Source organism: Centropristis striata, chromosome 12, assembly GCF_030273125.1.
Source record: "Centropristis striata isolate RG_2023a ecotype Rhode Island chromosome 12, C.striata_1.0, whole genome shotgun sequence".
Classification (NCBI taxonomy): Eukaryota; Metazoa; Chordata; class Actinopteri; order Perciformes; family Serranidae; genus Centropristis; species Centropristis striata.
The window spans coordinates 27151645-27164234 of record NC_081528.1 but is presented as its reverse complement, the minus strand read 5'-3'; positions in this window follow the sequence as shown (position 1 = coordinate 27164234).

Genomic DNA, 12590 nt, shown 5'->3' with positions numbered 1-12590 from the left:
CCCAAATTTGAAAAGAAAGTAATATTTTTTTTTTCAAACGTAAATTTTTTTCAAATTTTGAAATGCCTAAAAATGTCTAAAATGCAATTATTATAGTCTGTTGAAACATGTAGCAATATTTTTTTCCAAAATAACAGAAAAACACCATATTTTAACATCTCCAAATTTTTTTTTTTTAAGTCAGAATATAGCATGTCCAAATTTTTCAGGAAAAAGTCATAAAAATGTATAAATGCCCCGAAACTTTCAAAATGGTCTCATTATACTCTGTTGATACATGTAGTAGCATATTTTTCCAGAAACAACCGTATTTTGAGAAGTCCAAAATTAAAAAAAATACTATATAGCATGTCTATTTTTGTCAAAAAAGGTCAAATTTGAAAATGCCTAAAAACGCTCAAATTGGTCTTATTATATTCTGTCGATACATGTAGTAGTATATTTTCGGCAGAAATAACAGAAAAACACTATATTTTGAGATGTCCAAATGTAAAAAAAGTCATATAATAGCACAGGAATGGGCAACTGGAGGCCCGGGGGCCGCATACGGCCCGCACCCTCACTTGAAGTGGCCCTCAGTACAACTACATGCATTTGAGCATGAAATGTTAAAAGTGCAGTGTAAAAATGCACAAAATTACTTCTTGCAATTAATGTTGGTCTGCTGTTCTTGTACTGAAAAAAAAATCGCAGTAAGTGGTTATTTTTTATTTGCTTCAAACCTTTTTTATTCCTATTTATACTGTTAACCCTTTGATGCACAACATAAAAACACCTTCGTTCAGATCATTATATCCATATTTCCTTTCATACTTTATGAACAAAAATATTTTTTGTATTACTACATACATCAATTTTACACACATGGGTCAATAATGACCTTGTGCATTAGAAGCGAAGTGATACAGAAAAAGGGGTTTCATTCAAAAAGTAAGAAATTAAAAAAAATAGGACATATGATGATCAAAAACAAGTTAATTTAGGATCCTTTAATCTTCCCCACATCTGTCCAGTCCGTGCTCATGCATTTGAGCGTGAAATATGTTAAGTTACTGCACTGTAAACATATTTTAAAATTGCAGTTTCATCATATCTGGTTAAGTGCACGGTCCTATATGTGAAAAAAGTCATACTTTTTGTCAAAAAATGTCAAAATTTGAAAATGCTCCAAAACTTTAAAAATGGTCTAATTATACTCTGTTGATACATGTAGTAGTATATTTTACCAGAAATTACAGAAAAACACAATTTTGAGACAATGGCAGACTCAGACTGTTTGAAGGACAGGGGCGAAAAAATTAAAACGGCACATTCTGCACAACATGGGGCCCCACGAACACGCAGAAAGCTATGATGCATGATGTATGATGAAATAGTCCTCATCCTTGATTACGATTAGCATTAAGTTAAAGGAGATCTAGATCAAAGTAATTAATGATATGAATGACACTCTGCTGAGCAACGGCAACACAACGCAAAATAACTTTATATTATGAATAGTGTAAATATACTTTAAGTAGCTTGAAATGTGACGTAATTGCAGCAGTACCACTCGATGTAGCTGATCAATTTCGACCTCACTCAGACCGTCACCACGGTCATTACCTTGAATGATGCCCTCATCTCCCTATCCTCGAGACCAAATATCAACAATGTCATGTGACTGACCTTATGCGCGCCGCGTCCTCTTTGCTTCACTCGCCTCATCCGAGACTTGCAGGTAAGTACTGTGTGGTCGGACTCCGCTTCTAACAATCCGTCACGTGTGTGCAGGTGCCTTGTGCCCCTGAGGATTGAAGGTGGATTGTCCGCGTTTGTAAACCATGTCAAAAAAAGCGGCGAGAGTTACATCCCGTGCGTTCGCGCACACGAGGAGTGGAGGTACTACGTTTTGTTTGGAAATATTTGGAAAACGTTATTTACCCAACTGAAAGATAAAATAAAATAAAAAGAAAAAGAAAGAAAAAAGTAACATAAAATAAAATACAATTAGAAAAACAGCAGGTAGTTTTGTGTAGCAATTCCCTTTTGATTTTCCGCTGTATATATTACAGTCGCTTTCAGTTATACACTGTATGAAATAAAATCTGTTTGTATACCACCTACTGTTTAGCTGCTCCACCTTTCCTCCTTCATGGTTTTTGGTGGATGTTATAAGTTTTTCTTTTCTGTTTGTAGAGAAAATTGAGGCTGCGAGCTGGTTTATCATTTTCTTTTTTCCCTTCATCAGCTATACGTAGCTGTTGGGTTTTTTCATAATGGCGCCGCATTTATGCCGTCTTTGTCAGGTGGTTATGGCCCCCTGTGATGGTCACCGGGAATGCCCGAGCTGCCTAGGCATGTCACATCTGCTGCAGGATATTGAGGAACCCTGTGCGGCAGCCATTGACTTGCCGATAGCGGTGCGCATTCGGAGGGCCAGGGGGTTGGAGCAGTCCAGCCGTGCAGCATCAGTGCCAGCCCCGGCGGAGGAGCTGGGAGACGAGAGGTACGCTTCAAAGAGCGGTTCTCGAAAGCGGAAGCGGGGTCGCTCCCCTGGTCACAAGCGGCGCACTGTACAGTCGGGGCCTAGCTCAGCTAGTAGCTTGACTGATCCACCAGAGGAGGTCCAGCAACAGATCCTGGCTGCCATACGTGGCTTGTCAGAAAGGCTGGAGAGGGTTGAGACCCGACATCCTGCAGCAGCAGCCGTATCACTGCGTGGGCGCTCAGAGGATCCCCCCTCCGGCAGGGCAGCCCCCCACCCAGGGGATCGTGCTGACCTACACGATGTGCTTTCTCTCTATGCACACAGGGATTCACTCCTGGGGGTTGATGAACTGTCTGAGGGTGCTGTGGCGTCAGACCGGCCTAGGTCCACTCGCCCTGAGGCGGCGTCCAGTCACAGCACTGCAGGGGAGGAGGGAGACCTCTCGTCCACAGACGTCGTTTCCAGAATAATGAGTGCAGCGAAAATTGTGGGGCTTGAGGTTCCAGAAGAGGCTCCTGCCCCGATGGAGGGGGTCTGGGCAGGCATTGCACAGTCCCAACCTTCACAAAGGCCTGTCTCTGTACCTGTGGCAGGGGATTATCTGCACATGCTCAAGAAAGCATGGAATGCCCCCAGTGGTGCTCCACAGTTTAATGCTGGTTGTCGCAGGTTGGCCAAGACCCAGTATGACCCTGAGACCGGGTTAGGGGATATGCCTCCAGTTGAGCGGGAAATGGCAGCCCTGACGTCCTTGGGGCCGGAGCGTGTGACTGCAAACCCACACTGCCCAGTGAAGGAGTGCGAGAAGACTGACCGTCTAGTGTGTCGCACGTATAATGCAGCCACACAAGCAGCCCGTTCCGGGAACGCTTTGGCACTTTTACTGGCAGCTCTGCGGAGAACTGCTAATCCGGAAGATAGAGACACCATGGGGCTGATTGACTCGGCCCTTGTCACCCACTCCCAACTGACAAGGGATGTTGGTGCGTCCATGTCGGCGGCAATGATGTCACGAAGACAGGTGTGGCTGGCCCAGACTTCTCTCCCTGAAAACATTAGGAGGGAATTAACCACTATGCCGATAGTGCCAGGGTGTGTGTTCCACCCGGGCTCCCAGGGTGTGCTGGATAAGGCTGAACAGTCCCGGCGTACAAGAGAGTCTGTTCAGCGTACATTCGGCAGAGCAGCTGCTGCCAGGTGGAGACCTAGGGGCTCCCAGCCGGCCCCTCAGTTATCCTGGACTCGCCAGGAGCTGTATGGCAGGCGACAGGGTTCTGCATTCCCGGCCTCTGGGACTTCTTGGCAACAGCAGCAGCGACGCCAGGGGTCCCAGTCACAGTCCTCGCCTAGAGTTATGCCTCAGAGGAAGCGCCCCCCCAGAGGTCCAGGACCTCAGGGGCGTGCCGCCTAGGAGTAGGGGGGGGGGGGGTTAGCCGCCGAGGCTTGTTCCCAGCTGCGCCTGGAAAGCTGGGAACGCACTGTGTCGGACCCTTGGGTTCTGGCTACAGTGTCAAAGGGGTACAAGATACAGTTTCGGCGGCGCCCCCCTCCTTTCTCCAGGGTTCGCATGACTTTTGTCAAGGACCCAACCCAGGCACAGGTACTATCGGGGGAAATTTCAACACTCCTCCAGAAGGAGGCCATAGTGGAGGTAGCTCCAGGCGAACAGCTCGCTGGATTTTACTCCACTTATTTCCTTGTACCGAAAAAGGATGGTGGACTTCGTCCCATCCTAGATCTCAGGCAGCTGAACGCATACATCAAAGTTCTCCCCTTCAAGATGCTGAGCACGTCTCAAATCCTAGAAGTCGGGGAGAGAGGCGAATGGTTCACATCAGTGGACCTAAAAGATGCATACTTTCACGTGCCAATCCATCCACTTCACAGACCCTTCCTTCGTTTTGCCTTTCAAGGGCAGGCTTACCAATTCAAGGTCCTGCCATTTGGCCTTTCCCTCTCACCACGGGTGTTTACCAGGGTGGTAGGGGCGGCCTTGTCTCCTCTCCAGTTGTCGGGGATAAAGATCCTCCCCTACTTGGACGACTGGCTGATCTGCGCTCCGTCCCGCAGCCAAGTCCTGGAAGACACACAGAGAGTGACCTCACATGTGCAGGCGTTGGGTTTCAAAATAAACTTCACCAAGAGCAACCTCGAACCGAGGCAGGAGGCGGTTTTTGTGGGTCTCCGTCTGAACTCCCTCACAATGGTGGCATCTCTCACCCCTCAGAGGGTGATGAAAATCCTGGCCCTCCTGGATCAGTTTCGGCTTGGCAGGAGACTGGAGCTGGTCCACTTTCAGAGGCTCCTGGGGATGATTTCGGCTGCTGTGGCTGTCATCCCTTTGGGTCTCCTCAGGGCTCGGCCACTGCAGAGGTGGTTGAACACTTTCCAACTCGACCCAAAGTTGCACAGACGTGTGAAACTTCGTGTTACACGCACATGCCTCAGCGCACTACGTCCCTGGAGGAACAAGCAGCTCCTATCCCAAGGAGTCCTCCTTGGGAATGTTCCGTCGAGACGATCAGTGGTGACCACGGATGCCTCCCTCACAGGTTGGGGGGCAGTCTGGGAGGGCAGGATGGTGCAGGGGCGTTGGGTGCCACGCTGGGATGGCGAGCACATCAACGTCCTGGAATTACGAGCAGTTCACCTTGCTCTAATGGCTCTACTGCCTTTCCTGCGGGGCAGACATGTTCTGGTCAGGACGGACAGCTCTACCACGGTGTACTACATAAATCACCAGGGGGGCACACGGTCTCTGCGTTGCCTCCAGGTGGTACAGAACCTCCTGTTTTGGGCCCATCAACATCTGGCCTCACTCAGGGCAGTCTTCCTTCCAGGAGTCGCGAATCAGGCCGCAGACCTCCTGTCCAGGTCGGGTCCCCCCCCAGGGGAGTGGAGGCTCCACCCAGAGGTGGTGGCCCTCCTTTGGATCCGGTTCGTCAGGGCTTGGACCGACCTGTTCGCATCTGCAGAGACAACCCACTGCAGCATGTGGTTCTCCCTGGAAGGACAGGGGGGGCCCCTGGGGCTGGATGCTCTGTCTCAAGAATGGCCGGAAGGGTTGTTATACGCTTTTCCACCATTCCCTCTGATTCCTCAGTTGCTCAATCGGGTGGCTCTGGGCCGCTACAGAGTGCTCCTGGTAGCTCCCAGGTGGCCCAGGAGACCCTGGTTCCCCACACTTCTCCGTCTGGTTCGCGGCCAGCCATGGGCTCTGCCAGTTAGGGCAGACCTTCTCTCCCAGGTAGGGGGCCAAATCTGGCACCCCAAACCGGGGGTTTTGCAGCTCTGGGCCTGGCCCCTTCTCAGTCCCTCTCTCATGACTTAGAAGAGGCTGTTCTGAGAACCCTGGGCAATGCTCGGGCTCCCTCCACTCGGGCTAACTATGACCAGAGGTGGAAGTTTTTCTCAGCATGGTGTCGCAACAAACAGGCAGACCCATTCGTATGTCCGATTGATCTGGTTCTTGCCTTCCTGCAGTCACTTTTTGACTCAGGCAGGACTCCTAGCACAATCAAGGTATATACTGCTGCTATTTCTTGCTTTCATCAGGGGGTTGACGGTGCTACAGTGGGGAGACACCCACTAGTCTCTCAGTTCATTAGGGGGGCATGTCGACTGCGCCCACACAGGACACCCAGGGCTCCATCATGGGACCTCCCTGTGGTGCTGAGGTCCTTGATGCAGGCTCCTTATGAACCGTTAGATCAGTGTTGCCTTAAGTTCTTGACCTACAAGACAGCTTTCCTCTTGGCTGTGTGCTCAGCCAAGAGGGTAAGTGAACTACATGCTTTGTCTGTTAGTGACACTTGTTTGCGGTGGAAACCCGATGACTCAGGGGTGTCCCTGTGGCCGAACCCTTCATTTCTGCCGAAAGTGGTGAACCCTCAAACGGTCAACCAGGTGATTGACATCAGTGCCTTTCGGCCCAGTCAGGCCCTCTTACGAGAGGATGCTGGGTTGCTTACTTTGTGCCCGGTGAGGGCGTTGAGAGCTTATGTTGCACGCACGCGGTCTTTGGGGTGCTCACATTCCCAGTTATTTGTCTGTTTTGGGGGACATAAGGCTGGTCATCCTGTGTCGAAGCAAAGGTTGTCCCATTGGATTGTCAATACCATTGTTGAGGCCTACTCGGCTCAGGGTATCCCACTCCCAGGGCACGTGGTAGCTCATTCAACCAGGGGAATTGCCACTTCCTGGGCTGCCTTGAAGGGCGTTCCTCTGTCAGAGATTTGTGCAGCAGCGACCTGGGGTACTTCCTGCACGTTCTCCAGGTTCTACAGAGTCAACGTGGCGTCCCCTGCACCGTTGGGTTCTGCCGTGCTGCTTGCAGTTGCTGGGCAAGGTGGGGAGGAAGGGGAGTCCTCTGTTCTTCACGACACTGCTGGCACTAGTCATCCAAGGTAATGACCGTGGTGACGGTCTGACCGCCACATGAAAGCAACTCCTCTTTCACATTTCCCGTTCATTGACGTCTTTACCTCATTAGCTAACCACAACATGGTTTTTTGGTTTGCCATATTCTTGCTCTAGAGGGCACATCATCATAATTTATTGTGTGAAGGGGCACCCTAGATGGCACTCAATATTTTTTTTCATGTGTAATGGGCAGCCAATAAGGCACTTTCTCCTGTTTTCACCATATAGAGCAGGGATGGGCAACTGGAGGCCCGGGGGCCACATACGGCCCGCACCCTCACTTGAAGTGGCCCTCAGTACAACTATGCATTTGAGCATGAAATCTTAAAAGTGCAGTGTAAAAATGCACAAAATTACTTCTTGCAATTAATTTCTTGCAGTTACTGCACTGTAAACATATTTAAAATTGCAATTTGGTCGCATATCTGGTTAAGTGCACGGCCCTATACGTGGCCCTGTGGTAGTGTAGATGAAAAATTGTGGCCCCTTCCAGCATTTAAGTTCCCCATCCTTGATCTAGAGGGCACTTTAGCAACAACTTTTCAAACATGGAGGTACCAGACGGGCAAAAGGGCACTAGAAACAAATTGTTTTGTTCTAGAGGGCCCATCATCATAATTGATTGTATAAAGGGGCAGCCTAGAGGGCACCCAAGCATTTTTTCCATGTGTAGCCGTAGGGCAGCCAATAAGGGACTTCCTCTTGTTTTCACCACTCTTGAGGGCAGTTTTGCGCAATTTTCCAACCATGGAGGCACAAGGGGGGGCGTTCGTCTTATTATAGTCCGTTGATACATGTTGTAATATATTTTTCTAGATCCAACAGAAAAACACCATGTTTTGAGATGGCCAAAATTTGAAAAAAAAATAATACTATAGCATGTCGAAATTTTTCAGGAAAATGTCATACAATTTTTAAATGCCCGAAACTTTTAAAAATGTTGTTTTCCCAAAGGATGTCATGCACTATATGTCTCTGATTTAAACAAGAAGGCTATTAAAACGCTTAATGATTATGCTTTTCAGTGATTTTGCATAGTCTGATAAACACCCTGTACTGGCTCTTTATCTGTCACTGTTCTATTTGTATTCAATCCTATGTATACTAGTTATTTGTTTTGTTATTTCACTTAAATACAAAAGACGGAGACAGAGGTGTCCTGGTAGAGAAAGAAGAAAACAAAGGAAGAGAAAACCTGAATGAGCAATTATCTGCAAGGCAGAAAAACAAAGATTTCTTCAAGAATTCAAGGTAACACAGGGCGAATAATCTAGTACAGTCATTTCAAGGATAAACTATTGAAGGACTCCAGCCTTCTCAGGAAATAGAGTCGGCTTTGCCCTGTTTTGTAAAGTGCATCTGTATTTGTACTATTATTAATATTATTATAAGTACTTGTATGACCCCCACCACCTCCACATCGACCCCCTTTGGAGACTGGTGGCAGGGTGGGATGAGTCATTTATATGCGAACAGGCATTTTAAGGGTGGACTTTCAAATGTGTGGTTTGAGACAAGTAGGAAAAAGAAGCAACAGCTAAACCGAGCAAGTGAGAAGAGCATAGCAAAGCAGGAGAATGCATCCTCCTAAAAAAAACTGTATTAAAAAAATACAAAAACAAGATGGGAAAAAAAATCTTTATTATTATGATGTCCAAAATTTGAGTCATACATGTCAAAATTTTTCAGGAAAAAGTCATAGAATTTTAAATGCCCCGAAACTTTCAAAATGGTCTTTGTATACTCTGTTCATAGATGTAGTTGTATATTTTTTCAAGAAATTACAGATAAACACCATATTTTGAGATGTCGAAAATTTGTATAAAAGTCATACATACATGTCGATTTTTGTCAAAAAAAAGGTCAAATTTAAAATTCCTGAAAACAGTCATTATTCTCTTAGTCTTATTACACTCTTTTGATACATGTAGTAGTATATTTTCCCCAAAATAACAGAAGAACACTAAATTCAAAAATACTAATTAAAAATATTAAATTAACCAAAAGGCATTGTATATTGTAACAAGTGCAAAGGAAAAAAATCAGAAGATGATTAACATCAATAAAATGAGTTTGTGAAATCACAGCCCTAACCCATGGAGCCATGTTTACTGTGAAGAACAGATGTAACACAAACACTCAACAGACGGTGGAGCTGTCTGCCCAACAAAAAAGGCGAGAGGATGATGGTGAGTTATATTCTGCACATGGTAACACACAACCCAGAGACAGCTCTGAGCTGAAGGGGGCAGCCACACTCTGCGGAGTACAGTTGCCTTAATATGACACCTGTTTTAATTGAAAATGTAAAACAAATTGAACAGAGTTTTGCAGGAAATTCACATTTTACTTTCACAAAGTTTCATTCATTAGAGCATTTATTAGAGAGTACATATTTATTTCCACATACAGACTCTTTTTCAGAGTCATTTTGCTTCACAGTGTTCTTGACACACTTTATTCTCCTCCCAGGTATCACGAGTGAGGTGATGTCTTTTAACCCAAACATGGCCCCATAAACTGGCCTGTCAGAGGCTGCTCGGCCACATCACTACTGAGGTGTAAGGAGGCTACTGTTCCCACTGCACTCTACCACTGAGACATATAGTTTTCGACAGCTTATGTAACATGTCAGCTAAATGGTGGAGACATTTGAGTGTGTGTGTGTGTGCGCGCATGTGTGTGTTTCAGGACATACAATATCAGTGTTTTAGAGGGTTGAAGGTGTTGGCAGGGGCAAGGAGTCAGGTCAGAGTGTCGGGACCTATCTGTCGTATGTGTTTGTGTTTGAGGTTACAACTGCACCTGCGTGTGTGTCTGTGTGTGTGTCTGTCTGTGTAATTATGTGCACGAATGTGTGTTCAGGTGTGTGCAGTTGCTCAGTGTTGTAGAAGTGGTCAGTATTTCAGATCCTAAAAAAGGATTGCTATCAACCTCTTAAACCCACCAGCAGCTAGGGGTTAGAGCAATATATATATATATATATATATATATATATATATATATATATATATTTAACTGATATAGTTTCAGTTGAGTTTTTGGCCACATGCGAAACAAGCACAACTGCAGAAACTAGAACTTTTAACCTTTCACATGAACTTTGGATAAATGATTCAAGGTTGGCTTAAAGAGGTTAAAAAGATCTCCAAAATCTATCTAATGAGTCAAATAGTTGATAATTACATGACTATGATGGACACTGGGTTAGCCTATTGTTATGCCCCCGTTCCTTTATTTTCTTATATCCGGATACATCCTGGTGCATTATTGTGTACGCACCCTGTTATGTTCCTGAGAAGAGCTCTGTACTTTAGATTCAGCTGATGTAATGCCAGCGTGTGAGCTCGCTGGCCGATTTGTAGCTTTTTCTTTTGAACTGTCGTTCCTAGACAGAGAGTTTGTTGTTAAAGTGCGTCTCCGACGATGTGGCCGACAAACACACTCTGAACTTAACACCGCTCCTACTTCCTTCGCCTTTGTAGAGCTTTTGTTTGCTTTCTCCCCATTTCTTGTTTCTGATCTTGTTATTTCCTCTCATCTCTTTTATCTATTTCTATCTTCTTTTTCTCTGTTTTTCCAGCACAGCGATAGAAAGGATCGCAGGTATCCATAGCAACATGTTTGCAAGCTTATGTGTGTGTGTGTGTGTGTGTGTGATCTGCATGTGTAGCCTCTTGTCCGAGACACAACGTGGTAATTACAGGAGCTTACCTCGGCGCTAATTAACCGTCGCCGTGGTAATTGGAAGGGTCAAGTGAGCAGGACGATTGGCTCACCTTCCTACATCATCCACCACCCTCTCCTCCACCATCCCTCTCTCCTTTTCTCTGCCGCTGACAACTTCTCTACTCCACCTTCACCCCTATATCTCACCCTCCTGCCCTCCCTTCCTCCCCTCCGCTCGCTCTTTCTCTTTTTCTCTTCCTAGCAGTCACTTTAGCACCAAACGACCACTGCTTTCATCTCTCTGTGACTTCTTTGTGTTGTTGTTTTGGATGCGAGCATCCTCACAACATCTTTGGCCACCATCCTTAAAAAGGGTCCCCTCCCTCCCTCACCCGCTCCACCTGATTGGGCAGACTGACAGCTGGCTGACAACCAGGGGTGGAGCTTTTGACCTTCACAGCCTCCAGGAGTCCACAGCAGCATCTGATTAACTTACCAAGAATATTTTGCGTCGTTAGAAGGCAGCCGTAAACAGCAGTGTTTATACTCATAAACATGAAAAATGGCTCATGATGTGCTTTTTTTCTTCTATCAAATCCACATGTAGTTATAAATTATATTTAAGGACATTACAGGCAAAAACATCTTTTTTTCATGCAGTGGTTAATTTTCAAGTTTTGGGCTATTTTTCTCCCACAACACATCTTCTTTCAGAGTAGTGGAAAGAAAACATATTCACATATTTAACCACAATTGATCCATTTGTGCCTGTAGATTGATCAGAAATTCAATAAAAGTTAGTCAGTTAGTTCTATTGCAACTTGTAGTATATATTGTATATAAATATATACACTTTATCTGTCAAGAATAAATCATATTGTCACAATCATGTCATGGAAAGAGGTAGAAATGATTTTATTCCAACCATATGAGTACCCGAATGACTGCATTTTAACCTCATTTGCTTATCTAAACCTAACATATCAGAAAACATGTAAGGCAAATAAATATTGTCTAAATGTAAATGACAAACTGGGGAAGTTTCACGGAGATATCTATAAGTTAAAAATAATTACTATATTCACCAATATTGTCTTTCCTCAAGCTGCAATTTTTATACTAGATTGGGTCAAAGGTTCCATTATTAAGTTTGTGTGGATAATCCTTTCTTAGTTATTGATAACTAATGATTTATCTACCTAATCAGTTCTCACCATTGTAACATGTTAGCGTCTATAATCAATCATGTTATTATAACAGTAAATCAAATATCAACATGAAAGTGGTCTTTTGGACTTTGTAGCCAAAAAAAAGAACAGTCCAAACTAATGAAAACTTCTCTCAAACTGTTGGCTGCATAAATCTGCATTTAACAAACACCTGAGTTTGTGACTTGACACTTGACTTGAGGACCTTAGGATCTTAGTATTTTAACCGTGTGTCCACAGACAGTCGGCCTTGAATGACCCTCTGGCACTACATCTGCAACTGCTGGCCACAGATTTAATCCTGTCACAGCGTTCTGTCCTCTGTCTTTCTTAGTCTGTATTTTTCTCAGTTTTTCTCTTTTTTGAATGAAAAACACACATGGGTTCAATCGTTTTTAAAAGACCAATATTTTACTCCAAAAGGGGAAATGGAAGTCCCAATATCTAATTTTTGCTTTCTGATACCTTGACATACAAATGTTTTTTCAAAAAAGCATCATGGTCTGCCCATATTTTCCTCCCTTTTGGCAAAGTCCTGAAGGTTGCCAAGGTGTCTGCTACTTTCTACGCATCATCCACTTCTTCCATCCTATCCCCTCTATCGCTCCTTGGGGTTTCAAATTCTCCTCATCTTTCTTGTTCTCCTGGCTCATGAAAAGAAATCCATCTGCCCTTTAGGGGAAAGAGTAAAAAATAGTCCTGCAGCTTAAATCAGACAGAAGAATGGATAGAGGTCCTTAGGAAAGAAGAAAAAGGTAGATAGTGGAAACTAAAGTGTTCACAGGAGCACCGAGGTGAGGAAGCATTGAAATGTTCGGTGA